This window comes from Gasterosteus aculeatus, unplaced genomic scaffold, assembly GCF_964276395.1.
Source record: "Gasterosteus aculeatus unplaced genomic scaffold, fGasAcu3.hap1.1 HAP1_SCAFFOLD_23, whole genome shotgun sequence".
In the NCBI taxonomy this organism is placed as follows: domain Eukaryota; kingdom Metazoa; phylum Chordata; class Actinopteri; order Perciformes; family Gasterosteidae; genus Gasterosteus; species Gasterosteus aculeatus.
This window is the reverse complement of record NW_027554882.1, coordinates 278,917-296,704: the sequence shown is the minus strand read 5'-3', so window position 1 is coordinate 296,704 and position 17,788 is coordinate 278,917. Positions and strand designations below refer to the sequence as shown.

Sequence of the window (17,788 nt, the reverse complement as noted above, 5' to 3'; positions counted from 1 at the left end):
AAAATAAAAGAAATGGTAACCTGAATCAGTGGTGTGGTGTTGGAAATGATTTCTGCTTTGAGTAAAACAAGTCTCACCTCCACATAGTTTTTAAGACTGAGGCTTTTGGCAAGTGACTTATGCTTACTCATCAATAGTGCCTTTGTTTTGCAAGTCTCAAATCACTGATTTTAACTTCACCGATCTGTGAGGACGGTGCCATCTGCGAACCGTCACCACAAATGCTGTGACTGGGAATACCGTCCCTGCCTCTGTCACCACCAACTCATACTTACCTGGCAGGGGAGATACCATGATCAAGAAGGTGGTTCACCCAGGGCGAGGCTCAGTCATTGCACTGCGACTGTGCTGACCACTGCGAATTCCCCAAATGTGGGAATCTCGACTGCATAATTTGTGGTAGTGGGGGACTGCGTTCGCGCTCTCCCCTGATATTGAAGTCAAAGAAAAACCAGGTGTCCCGTTTAATCATCACTGTCTGAATCCCTAGTGAAATCAACCACATTTCAGCAGGATTTTACACGGATTAATCACCACTGCACTGGAGTCTCCGGTGGAGGGAGTCTACAATCAGCAAATCACTGTCTGAATCCAAAGTGAAATCAACCAGATTTCAGCAGGATTTTACAGGGATTAATGGTCACTTTACTGGAGTCTCCGGTGGAGCACGTCTCAAATCAGCAAATCACTGTCTGAATTCATTGTGAAATCAACAATATTTTCAGCAGGAATCATCACTGGAGTCACTAGTGGAGCCTTGCAGCAAGTCTCAAATCTCTGTCTGAATCCATTGTGAAATCAACAAGATTTTCAGCAGGACTTTGCAGAGATGAATCATCACTGGAGTCACTAGTGGAGCCTTGCAGCAAGTCTCAAATCTCTGTCTGAATCCATTGTGAAATCAACAAGATTTTCAGCAGGACTTTACAGTGATTAATCATCACTGGAGTCTCTAGTGTCTGAAACAACAGTGAAATCAATCAGATTTCAGCAGGAGTTTACACTTTTGCTTGTAAACAAATCAATGATTCTAGCTTTTTTGAGGACGGGGGCAGCGTGGGGAGTGGGTTGTTAAGTAGCAAGCGACTGCTACGCCCAGTTGAAAGAACCGCACCGCGACAATTGAGATATGTGCTGGTACGTTGGGTCTGCAAACAAACAGTTTGGTGTTATCGCTTCTCGGCCTTTTGGCTAAGATCAAGTGTAGTATCTGTTCTTATCAGTTTAATATCTGATATGTCCTCTATACGAGGACTACATATTAAGCCGATTTTTAGCTCTGGGAGATGAAAAAGGGGCTTGCTCCGTTCACTCCAAGCATCGACCCGGTATTGCAGCACCTCCGGGAACGGTGCACCCTTTAAATTGTGGAAAATAAAAGAAATGGTAACCTGAATCAGTGGTGTGGTGTTGGAAATGATTTCTGCTTTGAGTAAAACAAGTCTCACCTCCACATAGTTTTTAAGACTGAGGCTTTTGGCAAGTGACTTATGCTTACTCATCAATAGTGCCTTTGTTTTGCAAGTCTCAAATCACTGATTTTAACTTCACCGATCTGTGAGGACGGTGCCATCTGCGAACCGTCACCACAAATGCTGTGACTGGGAATACCGTCCCTGCCTCTGTCACCACCAACTCATACTTACCTGGCAGGGGAGATACCATGATCAAGAAGGTGGTTCACCCAGGGCGAGGCTCAGTCATTGCACTGCGACTGTGCTGACCACTGCGAATTCCCCAAATGTGGGAATCTCGACTGCATAATTTGTGGTAGTGGGGGACTGCGTTCGCGCTCTCCCCTGATATTGAAGTCAAAGAAAAACCAGGTGTCCCGTTTAATCATCACTGTCTGAATCCCTAGTGAAATCAACCACATTTCAGCAGGATTTTACACGGATTAATCACCACTGCACTGGAGTCATTGTGAAATCAACAAGATTTTCAGCAGAAATCATCACTGGAGTCACTAGTGGAGCCTTGCAGCAAGTCTCAAATCTCTGTCTGAATCCATTGTGAAATCAACAAGATTTTCAGCAGGACTTTACAGTGATTAATCATCACTGGAGTCACTAGTGGAGCCTTGCAGCAAGTCTCAAATCCCTGTCTGAATCCATTGTGAAATCAACAAGATTTTCAGCAGGACTTTACAGTGATTAATCATCACTGGAGTCTCTAGTGTCTGAAACAACAGTGAAATCAACCAGATTTCAGCAGGAGTTTACACTTTTGCTTGTAAACAAATCAATGATTTTAGCTTTTTTGAGGACGGGGGCAGCGTGGGGAGTGGGTTGTTAAGTAGCAAGCGACTGCTACGCCCAGTTGAAAGAACCGCACCGCGACAATTGAGATATGTGCTGGTACGTTGGGTCTGCAAACAAACAGTTTGGTGTTATCGCTTCTCGGCCTTTTGGCTAAGATCAAGTGTAGTATCTGTTCTTATCAGTTTAATATCTGATATGTCCTCTATACGAGGACTACATATTAAGCCGATTTTTAGCTCTGGGAGATGAAAAAGGGGCTTGCTCCGTTCACTCCAAGCATCGACCCGGTATTGCAGCACCTCCGGGAACGGTGCACCCTTTAAATTGTGGAAAATAAAAGAAATGGTAACCTGAATCAGTGGTGTGGTGTTGGAAATGATTTCTGCTTTGAGTAAAACAAGTCTCACCTCCACATAGTTTTTAAGACTGAGGCTTTTGGCAAGTGACTTATGCTTACTCATCAATAGTGCCTTTGTTTTGCAAGTCTCAAATCACTGATTTTAACTTCACCGATCTGTGAGGACGGTGCCATCTGCGAACCGTCACCACAAATGCTGTGACTGGGAATACCGTCCCTGCCTCTGTCACCACCAACTCATACTTACCTGGCAGGGGAGATACCATGATCAAGAAGGTGGTTCACCCAGGGCGAGGCTCAGTCATTGCACTGCGACTGTGCTGACCACTGCGAATTCCCCAAATGTGGGAATCTCGACTGCATAATTTGTGGTAGTGTGGGACTGCGTTCGCGCTCTCCCCTGATATTGAAGTCAAAGAAAAACCAGGTGTCCCGTTTATTCATCACTGTCTGAATCCCTAGTGAAATCAACCACATTTCAGCAGGATTTTACACGGATTAATCACCACTGCACTGGAGTCTCCGGTGGAGCACGTCTCAAATCAGCAAATCACTGTCTGAATCCAAAGTGAAATCAAGCACATTTCAGCAGGACTTTACACTTTTGCTTGTAAACAAATCAATGAGTTTTTGATGGCTGGTGCTGGGGAATGGGTTTGGCATTGGACAACCGCAGCTCAACCAGTCCCAACCACAAGAGGGATCACTGTTGCGACTGGGATATAAGGCTGCCTGTCACCTGATTCCGCAACTGACTTTGGTTTCTCTTCAATACGCATAAGTCTTTTGCCTTTTACTAAAGACTTCCGTGGAGAGGAACAACAATGAGTTGACCATATTTTTGGCAGGCTCTGCCAATTGGCTGAGCCTCATGTACTTGTGTGAAAAGAAAAGTAGTTGGACAGAGGCTCCTGACAATGGAGCACAAACAAAGTTGTGTTTACTTATCACTGGAGTCACTAGTGCAGCAAGTCTCAAATCACTGTCTGAATCCAAAGTGAAATCAACCAGATTTCAGCAGGATTTTACAGGGATTAATGGTCACTTTACTGGAGTCTCCGGTGGAGCACGTCTCAAATCAGCAAATCACTGTCTGAATTCATTGTGAAATCAACAAGATTTTCAGCAGGAATCATCACTCGAGTCACTAGTGGAGCCTTGCAGCAAGTCTCAAATCTCTGTCTGAATCCCTAGTGAAATCAACCACATTTCAGCAGGACTTTACAGTGATTAATCATCACTGGAGTCTCTAGTGTCTGAAACAACAGTGAAATCAACCAGATTTCAGCAGGAGTTTACACTTTTGCTTGTAAACAAATCAATGATTTTAGCTTTTTTGAGGACGGGGGCAGCGTGGGGAGTGGGTTGTTAAGTAGCAAGCGACTGCTACGCCCAGTTGAAAGAACCGCACCGCGACAATTGAGATATGTGCTGGTACGTTGGGTCTGCAAACAAACAGTTTGGTGTTATCGCTTCTCGGCCTTTTGGCTAAGATCAAGTGTAGTATCTGTTCTTATCAGTTTAATATCTGATATGTCCTCTATACGAGGACTACATATTAAGCCGATTTTTAGCTCTGGGAGATGAAAAGGGGGCTTGCTCCGTTCACTCCAAGCATCGACCCGGTATTGCAGCACCTCCGGGAACGGTGCACCCTTTAAATTGTGGAAAATAAAAGAAATGGTAACCTGAATCAGTGGTGTGGTGTTGGAAATGATTTCTGCTTTGAGTAAAACAAGTCTCACCTCCACATAGTTTTTAAGACTGAGGCTTTTGGCAAGTGACTTATGCTTACTCATCAATAGTGCCTTTGTTTTGCAAGTCTCAAATCACTGATTTTAACTTCACCGGTCTGTGAGGACGGTGCCATCTGCGAACCGTCACCACAAATGCTGTGACTGGGAATACCGTCCCTGCCTCTGTCACCACCAACTCATACTTACCTGGCAGGGGAGATACCATGATCAAGAAGGTGGTTCACCCAGGGCGAGGCTCAGTCATTGCACTGCGACTGTGCTGACCACTGCGAATTCCCCAAATGTGGGAATCTCGACTGCATAATTTGTGGTAGTGTGGGACTGCGTTCGCGCTCTCCCCTGATATTGAAGTCAAAGAAAAACCAGGTGTCCCGTTTATTCATCACTGTCTGAATCCCTAGTGAAATCAACCACATTTCAGCAGGATTTTACACGGATTAATCACCACTGCACTGGAGTCTCCGGTGGAGCACGTCTCAAATCAGCAAATCACTGTCTGAATCCAAAGTGAAATCAAGCACATTTCAGCAGGACTTTACACTTTTGCTTGTAAACAAATCAATGAGTTTTTGATGGCTGGTGCTGGGGAATGGGTTTGGCATTGGACAACCGCAGCTCAACCAGTCCCAACCACAAGAGGGATCACTGTTGCGACTGGGATATAAGGCTGCCTGTCACCTGATTCCGCAACTGACTTTGGTTTCTCTTCAATACGCATAAGTCTTTTGCCTTTTACTAAAGACTTCCGTGGAGAGGAACAACAATGAGTTGACCATATTTTTGGCAGGCTCTGCCAATTGGCTGAGCCTCATGTACTTGTGTGAAAAGAAAAGTAGTTGGACAGAGGCTCCTGACAATGGAGCACAAACAAAGTTGTGTTTACTTATCACTGGAGTCACTAGTGCAGCAAGTCTCAAATCACTGTCTGAATCCAAAGTGAAATCAACCAGATTTCAGCAGGATTTTACAGGGATTAATGGTCACTTTACTGGAGTCTCCGGTGGAGCACGTCTCAAATCAGCAAATCACTGTCTGAATTCATTGTGAAATCAACAAGATTTTCAGCAGGAATCATCACTGGAGTCACTAGTGGAGCCTTGCAGCAAGTCTCAAATCTCTGTCTGAATCCATTGTGAAATCAACAAGATTTTCAGCAGGACTTTACAGTGATTAATCATCACTGGAGTCTCTAGTGTCTGAAAGAACAGTGAAATCAACCAGATTTCAGCAGGAGTTTACACTTTTGCTTGTAAACAAATCAATGATTTTAGCTTTTTTGAGGACGGGGGCAGCGTGGGGAGTGGGTTGTTAAGTAGCAAGCGACTGCTACGCCCAGTTGAAAGAACCGCACCGCGACAATTGAGATATGTGCTGGTACGTTGGGTCTGCAAACAAACAGTTTGGTGTTATCGCTTCTCGGCCTTTTGGCTAAGATCAAGTGTAGTGGTTGTTGCTAAAGCTGTGCGGTGTATGGAGCTTGGTGGATAAAGTTGCTGGAGTCCCGTCCTCACACGGGCTATCATGTCTGCAGGACTTAGGAACTCGGTGCGATTCACTTGGAAGGTTAAAGAAGATGAGAAACATGGGAAGAGGGAATGGTTCGTGCGTACGGTCGTGGTGGGAGCGCTGAAGATTGACCCCGCCCACGTATACTGCCTGCAGTGGAATGCAGCAGGAGGTGGTTTTGACCTGACTCTACACAGCCAAGCAGTGTATGAGAGAGTGATGGAGACAGCGAGGGAAAAGGCGGAAGAAGAGCCCTTTTCAAAGTTTCGGGTGGAGGCTCTTTGCAAGAGGAACTTGAAGATTGTGACGGTCCACATGTACAACCCATACGTGGGGGACGAGACGGTCATATCCTGGTTGTCGAGGTATGGGAAGGTGGAGTCGGCGGTGAGATACCTGAGGGACAGTTTCGGCATCTGGTCAGGGCGGAGACAATTCAAAGTTCTCCTCGAGGACAACCCCGGCGGAGGCGGTGGGCTGCGGCATCCTCCAGCCTACTTCAGCATTGATGAGGACAGGGGTTTCCTCTTTTACTCCGGCCAGCCCAGTTTCTGCAGGCAATGCCGCAGCTTTGGGCACATGGCGACGGACTGCACCGAAGGGCGATGCCGGAACTGTGGTGGAAGGGGACACAGCGTGGCCACGTGTGGGGCCCCAAAGACGTGCCATGGATGCGGAGGAGAGGGGCACATTGTCCGCGACTGCACAACTACAACCCGTAGCTACGCAGAGGTAGCAGTGCAGGGGGAGGTCTCTGTCCTCACCCCGTTGGAGGAGGCACTACAGTCGCTCTCTGGAGAGGAGGGAAGGGCTGCTGCACGGGACGAGTCTGCGACTGACCACATCGGCGCAAACGAAACGGAGGAGCGGATGGACACACAAGTGGTTGTGAGCCTGGGAGACTCTCTGCCACTGGTGGGGTCCTTGCAGCAAGTCTCAAATCCCTGTCTGAATCCATTGTGAAATCAACAAGATTTTCAGCAGGACTTTACAGTGATTAATCATCACTGGAGTCTCTAGTGTCTGAAACAACAGTGAAATCAACCAGATTTCAGCAGGAGTTTACACTTTTGCTTGTAAACAAATCAATGATTTTAGCTTTTTTGAGGACGGGGGCAGCGTGGGGAGTGGGTTGTTAAGTAGCAAGCGACTGCTACGCCCAGTTGAAAGAACCGCACCGCGACAATTGAGATATGTGCTGGTACGTTGGGTCTGCAAACAAACAGTTTGGTGTTATCGCTTCTCGGCCTTTTGGCTAAGATCAAGTGTAGTATCTGTTCTTATCAGTTTAATATCTGATATGTCCTCTATACGAGGACTACATATTAAGCCGATTTTTAGCTCTGGGAGATGAAAAGGGGGCTTGCTCCGTTCACTCCAAGCATCGACCCGGTATTGCAGCACCTCCGGGAACGGTGCACCCTTTAAATTGTGGAAAATAAAAGAAATGGTAACCTGAATCAGTGGTGTGGTGTTGGAAATGATTTCTGCTTTGAGTAAAACAAGTCTCACCTCCACATAGTTTTTAAGACTGAGGCTTTTGGCAAGTGACTTATGCTTACTCATCAATAGTGCCTTTGTTTTGCAAGTCTCAAATCACTGATTTTAACTTCACCGGTCTGTGAGGACGGTGCCATCTGCGAACCGTCACCACAAATGCTGTGACTGGGAATACCGTCCCTGCCTCTGTCACCACCAACTCATACTTACCTGGCAGGGGAGATACCATGATCAAGAAGGTGGTTCACCCAGGGCGAGGCTCAGTCATTGCACTGCGACTGTGCTGACCACTGCGAATTCCCCAAATGTGGGAATCTCGACTGCATAATTTGTGGTAGTGGGGGACTGCGTTCGCGCTCTCCCCTGATATTGAAGTCAAAGAAAAACCAGGTGTCCCGTTTATTCATCACTGTCTGAATCCCTAGTGAAATCAACCACATTTCAGCAGGATTTTACACGGATTAATCACCACTGCACTGGAGTCTCCAGTGGAGGAAGTCTACAATCAGCAAATCACTGTCTGAATCCAAAGTGAAATCAACCAGATTTCAGCATTAATCATCACTGCGCTGGAGTCTCCAGTGGAGCACGTCTCAAATCAGCAAATCACTGTCTGAATCCAAAGTGAAATCAAGCACATTTCAGCAGGACTTTACACTTTTGCTTGTAAACAAATCAATGAGTTTTTGATGGCTGGTGCTGGGGAATGGGTTTGGCATTGGACAACCGCAGCTCAACCAGTCCCAACCACAAGAGGGATCACTGTTGCGACTGGGATATAAGGCTGCCTGCCACCTGATTCCGCAACTGACTTTGGTTTCTCTTCAATACGCATAAGTCTTTCGCCTTTTACTAAAGACTTCCGTGGAGAGGAACAACAATGAGTTGACCATATTTTTGGCAGGCTCTGCCAATTGGCTGAGCCTCATGTACTTGTGTGAAAAGAAAAGTAGTTGGACAGAGGCTCCTGACAATGGAGCACAAACAAAGTTGTGTTTACTTATCACTGGAGTCACTAGTGCAGCAAGTCTCAAATCACTGTCTGAATCCAAAGTGAAATCAACCAGATTTCAGCAGGATTTTACAGGGATTAATGGTCACTTTACTGGAGTCTCCGGTGGAGCACGTCTCAAATCAGCAAATCACTGTCTGAATTCATTGTGAAATCAACAAGATTTTCAGCAGGAATCATCACTCGAGTCACTAGTGGAGCCTTGCAGCAAGTCTCAAATCTCTGTCTGAATCCATTGTGAAATCAACAAGATTTTCAGCAGGACTTTACAGTGATTAATCATCACTGGAGTCTCTAGTGTCTGAAACAACAGTGAAATCAACCAGATTTCAGCAGGAGTTTACACTTTTGCTTGTAAACAAATCAATGATTTTAGCTTTTTTGAGGACGGGGGCAGCGTGGGGAGTGGGTTGTTAAGTAGCAAGCGACTGCTACGCCCAGTTGAAAGAACCGCACCGCGACAATTGAGATATGTGCTGGTACGTTGGGTCTGCAAACAAACAGTTTGGTGTTATCGCTTCTCGGCCTTTTGGCTAAGATCAAGTGTAGTATCTGTTCTTATCAGTTTAATATCTGATATGTCCTCTATACGAGGACTACATATTTAGCCCATTTTTAGCTCTGGGAGATGAAAAAGGGGCTTGCTCCGTTCACTCCAAGCATCGACCCGGTATTGCACCCCCTCCGGGAACGGTGCACCCTTTAAATTGTGGAAAATAAAAGAAATGGTAACCTGAATCAGTGGTGTGGTGTTGGAAATGATTTCTGCTTTGAGTAAAACAAGTCTCACCTCCACATAGTTTTTAAGACTGAGGCTTTTGGCAAGTGACTTATGCTTACTCATCAATAGTGCCTTTGTTTTGCAAGTCTCAAATCACTGATTTTAACTTCACCGATCTGTGAGGACGGTGCCATCTGCGAACCGTCACCACAAATGCTGTGACTGGGAATACCGTCCCTGCCTCTGTCACCACCAACTCATACTTACCTGGCAGGGGAGATACCATGATCAAGAAGGTGGTTCACCCAGGGCGAGGCTCAGTCATTGCACTGCGACTGTGCTGACCACTGCGAATTCCCCAAATGTGGGAATCTCGACTGCATAATTTGTGGTAGTGGGGGACTGCGTTCGCGCTCTCCCCTGATATTGAAGTCAAAGAAAAACCAGGTGTCCCGTTTAATCATCACTGTCTGAATCCCTAGTGAAATCAACCACATTTCAGCAGGATTTTACACGGATTAATCACCACTGCACTGGAGTCTCCGGTGGAGGGAGTCTACAATCAGCAAATCACTGTCTGAATCCAAAGTGAAATCAACCAGATTTCAGCAGGATTTTACAGGGATTAATGGTCACTTTACTGGAGTCTCCGGTGGAGCACGTCTCAAATCAGCAAATCACTGTCTGAATTCATTGTGAAATCAACAATATTTTCAGCAGGAATCATCACTGGAGTCACTAGTGGAGCCTTGCAGCAAGTCTCAAATCTCTGTCTGAATCCATTGTGAAATCAACAAGATTTTCAGCAGGACTTTGCAGAGATGAATCATCACTGGAGTCACTAGTGGAGCCTTGCAGCAAGTCTCAAATCTCTGTCTGAATCCATTGTGAAATCAACAAGATTTTCAGCAGGACTTTACAGTGATTAATCATCACTGGAGTCTCTAGTGTCTGAAACAACAGTGAAATCAATCAGATTTCAGCAGGAGTTTACACTTTTGCTTGTAAACAAATCAATGATTCTAGCTTTTTTGAGGACGGGGGCAGCGTGGGGAGTGGGTTGTTAAGTAGCAAGCGACTGCTACGCCCAGTTGAAAGAACCGCACCGCGACAATTGAGATATGTGCTGGTACGTTGGGTCTGCAAACAAACAGTTTGGTGTTATCGCTTCTCGGCCTTTTGGCTAAGATCAAGTGTAGTATCTGTTCTTATCAGTTTAATATCTGATATGTCCTCTATACGAGGACTACATATTAAGCCGATTTTTAGCTCTGGGAGATGAAAAAGGGGCTTGCTCCGTTCACTCCAAGCATCGACCCGGTATTGCAGCACCTCCGGGAACGGTGCACCCTTTAAATTGTGGAAAATAAAAGAAATGGTAACCTGAATCAGTGGTGTGGTGTTGGAAATGATTTCTGCTTTGAGTAAAACAAGTCTCACCTCCACATAGTTTTTAAGACTGAGGCTTTTGGCAAGTGACTTATGCTTACTCATCAATAGTGCCTTTGTTTTGCAAGTCTCAAATCACTGATTTTAACTTCACCGATCTGTGAGGACGGTGCCATCTGCGAACCGTCACCACAAATGCTGTGACTGGGAATACCGTCCCTGCCTCTGTCACCACCAACTCATACTTACCTGGCAGGGGAGATACCATGATCAAGAAGGTGGTTCACCCAGGGCGAGGCTCAGTCATTGCACTGCGACTGTGCTGACCACTGCGAATTCCCCAAATGTGGGAATCTCGACTGCATAATTTGTGGTAGTGGGGGACTGCGTTCGCGCTCTCCCCTGATATTGAAGTCAAAGAAAAACCAGGTGTCCCGTTTAATCATCACTGTCTGAATCCCTAGTGAAATCAACCACATTTCAGCAGGATTTTACACGGATTAATCACCACTGCACTGGAGTCATTGTGAAATCAACAAGATTTTCAGCAGAAATCATCACTGGAGTCACTAGTGGAGCCTTGCAGCAAGTCTCAAATCTCTGTCTGAATCCATTGTGAAATCAACAAGATTTTCAGCAGGACTTTACAGTGATTAATCATCACTGGAGTCACTAGTGGAGCCTTGCAGCAAGTCTCAAATCCCTGTCTGAATCCATTGTGAAATCAACAAGATTTTCAGCAGGACTTTACAGTGATTAATCATCACTGGAGTCTCTAGTGTCTGAAACAACAGTGAAATCAACCAGATTTCAGCAGGAGTTTACACTTTTGCTTGTAAACAAATCAATGATTTTAGCTTTTTTGAGGACGGGGGCAGCGTGGGGAGTGGGTTGTTAAGTAGCAAGCGACTGCTACGCCCAGTTGAAAGAACCGCACCGCGACAATTGAGATATGTGCTGGTACGTTGGGTCTGCAAACAAACAGTTTGGTGTTATCGCTTCTCGGCCTTTTGGCTAAGATCAAGTGTAGTATCTGTTCTTATCAGTTTAATATCTGATATGTCCTCTATACGAGGACTACATATTAAGCCGATTTTTAGCTCTGGGAGATGAAAAAGGGGCTTGCTCCGTTCACTCCAAGCATCGACCCGGTATTGCAGCACCTCCGGGAACGGTGCACCCTTTAAATTGTGGAAAATAAAAGAAATGGTAACCTGAATCAGTGGTGTGGTGTTGGAAATGATTTCTGCTTTGAGTAAAACAAGTCTCACCTCCACATAGTTTTTAAGACTGAGGCTTTTGGCAAGTGACTTATGCTTACTCATCAATAGTGCCTTTGTTTTGCAAGTCTCAAATCACTGATTTTAACTTCACCGATCTGTGAGGACGGTGCCATCTGCGAACCGTCACCACAAATGCTGTGACTGGGAATACCGTCCCTGCCTCTGTCACCACCAACTCATACTTACCTGGCAGGGGAGATACCATGATCAAGAAGGTGGTTCACCCAGGGCGAGGCTCAGTCATTGCACTGCGACTGTGCTGACCACTGCGAATTCCCCAAATGTGGGAATCTCGACTGCATAATTTGTGGTAGTGTGGGACTGCGTTCGCGCTCTCCCCTGATATTGAAGTCAAAGAAAAACCAGGTGTCCCGTTTATTCATCACTGTCTGAATCCCTAGTGAAATCAACCACATTTCAGCAGGATTTTACACGGATTAATCACCACTGCACTGGAGTCTCCGGTGGAGCACGTCTCAAATCAGCAAATCACTGTCTGAATCCAAAGTGAAATCAAGCACATTTCAGCAGGACTTTACACTTTTGCTTGTAAACAAATCAATGAGTTTTTGATGGCTGGTGCTGGGGAATGGGTTTGGCATTGGACAACCGCAGCTCAACCAGTCCCAACCACAAGAGGGATCACTGTTGCGACTGGGATATAAGGCTGCCTGTCACCTGATTCCGCAACTGACTTTGGTTTCTCTTCAATACGCATAAGTCTTTTGCCTTTTACTAAAGACTTCCGTGGAGAGGAACAACAATGAGTTGACCATATTTTTGGCAGGCTCTGCCAATTGGCTGAGCCTCATGTACTTGTGTGAAAAGAAAAGTAGTTGGACAGAGGCTCCTGACAATGGAGCACAAACAAAGTTGTGTTTACTTATCACTGGAGTCACTAGTGCAGCAAGTCTCAAATCACTGTCTGAATCCAAAGTGAAATCAACCAGATTTCAGCAGGATTTTACAGGGATTAATGGTCACTTTACTGGAGTCTCCGGTGGAGCACGTCTCAAATCAGCAAATCACTGTCTGAATTCATTGTGAAATCAACAAGATTTTCAGCAGGAATCATCACTCGAGTCACTAGTGGAGCCTTGCAGCAAGTCTCAAATCTCTGTCTGAATCCCTAGTGAAATCAACCACATTTCAGCAGGACTTTACAGTGATTAATCATCACTGGAGTCTCTAGTGTCTGAAACAACAGTGAAATCAACCAGATTTCAGCAGGAGTTTACACTTTTGCTTGTAAACAAATCAATGATTTTAGCTTTTTTGAGGACGGGGGCAGCGTGGGGAGTGGGTTGTTAAGTAGCAAGCGACTGCTACGCCCAGTTGAAAGAACCGCACCGCGACAATTGAGATATGTGCTGGTACGTTGGGTCTGCAAACAAACAGTTTGGTGTTATCGCTTCTCGGCCTTTTGGCTAAGATCAAGTGTAGTATCTGTTCTTATCAGTTTAATATCTGATATGTCCTCTATACGAGGACTACATATTAAGCCGATTTTTAGCTCTGGGAGATGAAAAGGGGGCTTGCTCCGTTCACTCCAAGCATCGACCCGGTATTGCAGCACCTCCGGGAACGGTGCACCCTTTAAATTGTGGAAAATAAAAGAAATGGTAACCTGAATCAGTGGTGTGGTGTTGGAAATGATTTCTGCTTTGAGTAAAACAAGTCTCACCTCCACATAGTTTTTAAGACTGAGGCTTTTGGCAAGTGACTTATGCTTACTCATCAATAGTGCCTTTGTTTTGCAAGTCTCAAATCACTGATTTTAACTTCACCGGTCTGTGAGGACGGTGCCATCTGCGAACCGTCACCACAAATGCTGTGACTGGGAATACCGTCCCTGCCTCTGTCACCACCAACTCATACTTACCTGGCAGGGGAGATACCATGATCAAGAAGGTGGTTCACCCAGGGCGAGGCTCAGTCATTGCACTGCGACTGTGCTGACCACTGCGAATTCCCCAAATGTGGGAATCTCGACTGCATAATTTGTGGTAGTGTGGGACTGCGTTCGCGCTCTCCCCTGATATTGAAGTCAAAGAAAAACCAGGTGTCCCGTTTATTCATCACTGTCTGAATCCCTAGTGAAATCAACCACATTTCAGCAGGATTTTACACGGATTAATCACCACTGCACTGGAGTCTCCGGTGGAGCACGTCTCAAATCAGCAAATCACTGTCTGAATCCAAAGTGAAATCAAGCACATTTCAGCAGGACTTTACACTTTTGCTTGTAAACAAATCAATGAGTTTTTGATGGCTGGTGCTGGGGAATGGGTTTGGCATTGGACAACCGCAGCTCAACCAGTCCCAACCACAAGAGGGATCACTGTTGCGACTGGGATATAAGGCTGCCTGTCACCTGATTCCGCAACTGACTTTGGTTTCTCTTCAATACGCATAAGTCTTTTGCCTTTTACTAAAGACTTCCGTGGAGAGGAACAACAATGAGTTGACCATATTTTTGGCAGGCTCTGCCAATTGGCTGAGCCTCATGTACTTGTGTGAAAAGAAAAGTAGTTGGACAGAGGCTCCTGACAATGGAGCACAAACAAAGTTGTGTTTACTTATCACTGGAGTCACTAGTGCAGCAAGTCTCAAATCACTGTCTGAATCCAAAGTGAAATCAACCAGATTTCAGCAGGATTTTACAGGGATTAATGGTCACTTTACTGGAGTCTCCGGTGGAGCACGTCTCAAATCAGCAAATCACTGTCTGAATTCATTGTGAAATCAACAAGATTTTCAGCAGGAATCATCACTGGAGTCACTAGTGGAGCCTTGCAGCAAGTCTCAAATCTCTGTCTGAATCCATTGTGAAATCAACAAGATTTTCAGCAGGACTTTACAGTGATTAATCATCACTGGAGTCTCTAGTGTCTGAAAGAACAGTGAAATCAACCAGATTTCAGCAGGAGTTTACACTTTTGCTTGTAAACAAATCAATGATTTTAGCTTTTTTGAGGACGGGGGCAGCGTGGGGAGTGGGTTGTTAAGTAGCAAGCGACTGCTACGCCCAGTTGAAAGAACCGCACCGCGACAATTGAGATATGTGCTGGTACGTTGGGTCTGCAAACAAACAGTTTGGTGTTATCGCTTCTCGGCCTTTTGGCTAAGATCAAGTGTAGTGGTTGTTGCTAAAGCTGTGCGGTGTATGGAGCTTGGTGGATAAAGTTGCTGGAGTCCCGTCCTCACACAGGCTATCATGTCTGCAGGACTTAGGAACTCGGGCGATTCACTTGGAAGGTTAAAGAAGATGAGAAACATGGGAAGAGGGAATGGTTCGTGCGTACGGTCGTGGTGGGAGCACTGAAGATTGACCCCGCCCACGTATACTGCCTGCAGTGGAATGCAGCAGGAGGTGGTTTTGACCTGACTCTACACAGCCAAGCAGTGTATGAGAGAGTGATGGAGACAGCGAGGGAAAAGGCGGAAGAAGAGCCCTTTTCAAAGTTTCGGGTGGAGGCTCTTTGCAAGAGGAACTTGAAGATTGTGACGGTCCACATGTACAACCCATACGTGGGGGACGAGACGGTCATATCCTGGTTGTCGAGGTATGGGAAGGTGGAGTCGGCGGTGAGATACCTGAGGGACAGTTTCGGCATCTGGTCAGGGCGGAGACAATTCAAAGTTCTCCTCGAGGACAACCCCGGCGGAGGCGGTGGGCTGCGGCATCCTCCAGCCTACTTCAGCATTGATGAGGACAGGGGTTTCCTCTTTTACTCCGGCCAGCCCAGTTTCTGCAGGCAATGCCGCAGCTTTGGGCACATGGCGACGGACTGCACCGAAGGGCGATGCCGGAACTGTGGTGGAAGGGGACACAGCGTGGCCACGTGTGGGGCCCCAAAGACGTGCCATGGATGCGGAGGAGAGGGGCACATTGTCCGCGACTGCACAACTACAACCCGTAGCTACGCAGAGGTAGCAGTGCAGGGGGAGGTCTCTGTCCTCACCCCGTTGGAGGAGGCACTACAGTCGCTCTCTGGAGAGGAGGGAAGGGCTGCTGCACGGGACGAGTCTGCGACTGACCACATCGGCGCAAACGAAACGGAGGAGCGGATGGACACACAAGTGGTTGTGAGCCTGGGAGACTCTCTGCCACTGGTGGGGTCCTGGGCAGACTGTGTGATCAGCTCGGAGGAGGAGGACACCAGGAAAGAGACAATCCAGGGGGTCAGGAAGAGGAGCAGTTCATCCAGGGGTGAGCAGGCTGAGTCTTCGGCAGAAGCAACCGAGGCTGGACCACAGGTGCACAGGTCGAGAAGGAGGAAGAAGAAGCTGGCAGACGGCCGTGCGATGGGGGAGAGCCGGGAACCCCCAGGATCCGAGTCGGAGGGTAGGAGCCAACAGGCTTCTGTGGAGATTTCATCGGGTGGTGCAGGAATGGAGAAAACCGGGGGGACTCCGCGGAGGGAGCCGCCCCAGGACGTTTCTCAAAGCCCGGTACTGCAGGAATATGTTGCCAACAATGATCAACTGGAAGATGGTTGCTTGCCAACAGCGAGCAACCATGGGACAGAGGGTAAAGGGGGGGGGGCACATTTGTGAAGTATTGAATGGCCTTGTTTTCAGTGGTGACCATAAATGTCAGGGGTATGAGAAATATTGTGAAAAGGGCGAGTGTTTTCCAATACCTGTTACAGACGCCCCTACATGTTTGCTTTCTGCAGGAAGTGCATCTAAAGGATGGTGGGGATGTCAGGGAGTTTTCGGAGGGCTGGCTCAAGGGTGAGTCGAGATGGGGAGTAGGGGGGGTACACTCCTCAGGGGTGGGAATCCTGTTTGGAAATAAAGATTTCCAGGTCCGGGACAGCTTCTCAGTAGTGCAGGGGAGGGTACTGGTGGTGGATGCATTATGGAGGGGGGGTTTTCTTTAGATTTATCAATGTGTATGCACCAGCGGAGCCGAAAGGACGTAAGGCCCTTTTTATTGCACTTAAGGAGGTGTGTGTCACGAATAAGGTGGTGGTTCTAGGGGGGGATTTCAACGTCTCTTTGGAGGGGACAGGGGATTTCAGTCGGCCGTATTTGGAAGAGGTGGTGCAGGCTTTCATGCTGAAGGATGGGTACAGGGCAGTCGAGCCGGCAAGGGAGGGCACCACTTGGTCGAATACACGGGGTTCCCGTAGTCGGATTGATTTTGTTTTTGTGCCTGCTGTGGCTGCTGTACGGAGGGCCGTTGTGGGACCAGTGTGGTTCTCAGACCACAACCAACTTGAGGTGGCCTTTTCGGTGGCGGCCCCAATTTTTGGAAGGGGTTACTGGAAGTTGAATTGTGGGGTTTTGGAGGAGGAGGCTTTCCGTAGAGCCTTCACTTTACACTATGAAGGGTGGGTCTCACTGAAGCCTTTTTTTGACAATATTGTGGAGTGGTGGGAATATGTGAAGGTAAACGCCAGGGAGTTGACTGTGGGATATTGTTCACAACGAGCGAGGGAGGAGAAGGGGGGGTTTAGGAGGCTCCAAAGGGAGCTGCAGGCTATGATGGAGGCGGAGAACAAGGGGGAAAGAAGGGATAAGCAGAGGGAGAGGGAGGTGAGGGAGAATTTGGGCCTATACTTTAAAGGAAAAGCTGATGGGTTACTGAGGAGATGTGGGAGGGAATCCATCAATGTAGCAGAGACCTGTTCGCCCATGTTTTTTAAACAGGTGAGGGCTGCCCGGGCAAGAGCGTGCATTCCGGGGCTACGGGGGAAGGATGGTGACCTTGTCTCAGATCCGGAGGGGATGGTTGGGGTTGCCTCCAATTTTTTTGGGGACGCCATGGGGCCACAAGAGGTGGAAGAACCGGAGGAAGGAGGTTTTTTGAAGGGGCTTGAGGCTAGGGTGCCAAGGGAAGTGGTGGAGGCCCTAGAACGCCCGGTGGGTCTCGCAGAGTTGGAGGGAGCTATGAAAGGTTTGGGAGGGGGAAAGGTGCCGGGGATTGATGGGTTACCAAAAGAATTTTATGCGGCGTTCTGGGGGATCCTGGGGAAGGATTTTTTAGAAG

The 17,788-nt window shown here is 47.1% G+C and overlaps 22 non-coding genes across 22 annotated transcripts; all 22 read left to right on the top strand.

The window, feature by feature from the left end:
* Positions 1-267: 267 nt before the first annotated feature.
* On the top strand, positions 268-431 carry LOC144392593 (U1 spliceosomal RNA). Its single transcript, XR_013455976.1, has one exon. It is a non-coding gene; the product is annotated as a U1 spliceosomal RNA (small nuclear RNA).
* A 740-nt stretch (positions 432-1,171) lies between these two features.
* Positions 1,172-1,362, top strand: LOC144392314 (U2 spliceosomal RNA). Its single transcript, XR_013455701.1, has one exon. It is a non-coding gene; the product is annotated as a U2 spliceosomal RNA (small nuclear RNA).
* A 276-nt stretch (positions 1,363-1,638) lies between these two features.
* On the top strand, positions 1,639-1,802 carry LOC144392581 (U1 spliceosomal RNA). The gene has a single exon (XR_013455964.1). It is a non-coding gene; the product is annotated as a U1 spliceosomal RNA (small nuclear RNA).
* A 589-nt stretch (positions 1,803-2,391) lies between these two features.
* LOC144392313 (U2 spliceosomal RNA) lies at positions 2,392-2,582 on the top strand. Its single transcript, XR_013455700.1, has one exon. It is a non-coding gene; the product is annotated as a U2 spliceosomal RNA (small nuclear RNA).
* Positions 2,583-2,858: 276 nt separating this feature from the next.
* Positions 2,859-3,022, top strand: LOC144392275 (U1 spliceosomal RNA). The gene has a single exon (XR_013455661.1). It is a non-coding gene; the product is annotated as a U1 spliceosomal RNA (small nuclear RNA).
* Positions 3,023-3,371: 349 nt separating this feature from the next.
* Positions 3,372-3,486, top strand: LOC144392039 (U5 spliceosomal RNA). Its single transcript, XR_013455427.1, has one exon. It is a non-coding gene; the product is annotated as a U5 spliceosomal RNA (small nuclear RNA).
* A 601-nt stretch (positions 3,487-4,087) lies between these two features.
* On the top strand, positions 4,088-4,278 carry LOC144392451 (U2 spliceosomal RNA). Its single transcript, XR_013455838.1, has one exon. It is a non-coding gene; the product is annotated as a U2 spliceosomal RNA (small nuclear RNA).
* Positions 4,279-4,554: 276 nt separating this feature from the next.
* On the top strand, positions 4,555-4,718 carry LOC144392273 (U1 spliceosomal RNA). The gene has a single exon (XR_013455659.1). It is a non-coding gene; the product is annotated as a U1 spliceosomal RNA (small nuclear RNA).
* A 349-nt stretch (positions 4,719-5,067) lies between these two features.
* LOC144392038 (U5 spliceosomal RNA) lies at positions 5,068-5,182 on the top strand. The gene has a single exon (XR_013455426.1). It is a non-coding gene; the product is annotated as a U5 spliceosomal RNA (small nuclear RNA).
* Positions 5,183-7,117: 1,935 nt separating this feature from the next.
* On the top strand, positions 7,118-7,308 carry LOC144392449 (U2 spliceosomal RNA). Its single transcript, XR_013455836.1, has one exon. It is a non-coding gene; the product is annotated as a U2 spliceosomal RNA (small nuclear RNA).
* Positions 7,309-7,584: 276 nt separating this feature from the next.
* LOC144392568 (U1 spliceosomal RNA) lies at positions 7,585-7,748 on the top strand. Its single transcript, XR_013455952.1, has one exon. It is a non-coding gene; the product is annotated as a U1 spliceosomal RNA (small nuclear RNA).
* Positions 7,749-8,190: 442 nt separating this feature from the next.
* Positions 8,191-8,305, top strand: LOC144392552 (U5 spliceosomal RNA). Its single transcript, XR_013455935.1, has one exon. It is a non-coding gene; the product is annotated as a U5 spliceosomal RNA (small nuclear RNA).
* A 602-nt stretch (positions 8,306-8,907) lies between these two features.
* LOC144392470 (U2 spliceosomal RNA) lies at positions 8,908-9,098 on the top strand. Its single transcript, XR_013455857.1, has one exon. It is a non-coding gene; the product is annotated as a U2 spliceosomal RNA (small nuclear RNA).
* A 276-nt stretch (positions 9,099-9,374) lies between these two features.
* Positions 9,375-9,538, top strand: LOC144392555 (U1 spliceosomal RNA). The gene has a single exon (XR_013455939.1). It is a non-coding gene; the product is annotated as a U1 spliceosomal RNA (small nuclear RNA).
* Positions 9,539-10,278: 740 nt separating this feature from the next.
* LOC144392312 (U2 spliceosomal RNA) lies at positions 10,279-10,469 on the top strand. The gene has a single exon (XR_013455699.1). It is a non-coding gene; the product is annotated as a U2 spliceosomal RNA (small nuclear RNA).
* Positions 10,470-10,745: 276 nt separating this feature from the next.
* On the top strand, positions 10,746-10,909 carry LOC144392545 (U1 spliceosomal RNA). The gene has a single exon (XR_013455929.1). It is a non-coding gene; the product is annotated as a U1 spliceosomal RNA (small nuclear RNA).
* Positions 10,910-11,498: 589 nt separating this feature from the next.
* LOC144392311 (U2 spliceosomal RNA) lies at positions 11,499-11,689 on the top strand. Its single transcript, XR_013455698.1, has one exon. It is a non-coding gene; the product is annotated as a U2 spliceosomal RNA (small nuclear RNA).
* Positions 11,690-11,965: 276 nt separating this feature from the next.
* On the top strand, positions 11,966-12,129 carry LOC144392271 (U1 spliceosomal RNA). The gene has a single exon (XR_013455658.1). It is a non-coding gene; the product is annotated as a U1 spliceosomal RNA (small nuclear RNA).
* Positions 12,130-12,478: 349 nt separating this feature from the next.
* Positions 12,479-12,593, top strand: LOC144392037 (U5 spliceosomal RNA). Its single transcript, XR_013455425.1, has one exon. It is a non-coding gene; the product is annotated as a U5 spliceosomal RNA (small nuclear RNA).
* A 601-nt stretch (positions 12,594-13,194) lies between these two features.
* On the top strand, positions 13,195-13,385 carry LOC144392448 (U2 spliceosomal RNA). Its single transcript, XR_013455835.1, has one exon. It is a non-coding gene; the product is annotated as a U2 spliceosomal RNA (small nuclear RNA).
* Positions 13,386-13,661: 276 nt separating this feature from the next.
* Positions 13,662-13,825, top strand: LOC144392270 (U1 spliceosomal RNA). The gene has a single exon (XR_013455657.1). It is a non-coding gene; the product is annotated as a U1 spliceosomal RNA (small nuclear RNA).
* A 349-nt stretch (positions 13,826-14,174) lies between these two features.
* LOC144392036 (U5 spliceosomal RNA) lies at positions 14,175-14,289 on the top strand. The gene has a single exon (XR_013455424.1). It is a non-coding gene; the product is annotated as a U5 spliceosomal RNA (small nuclear RNA).
* The last annotated feature ends 3,499 nt before the right edge of the window (positions 14,290-17,788 follow it).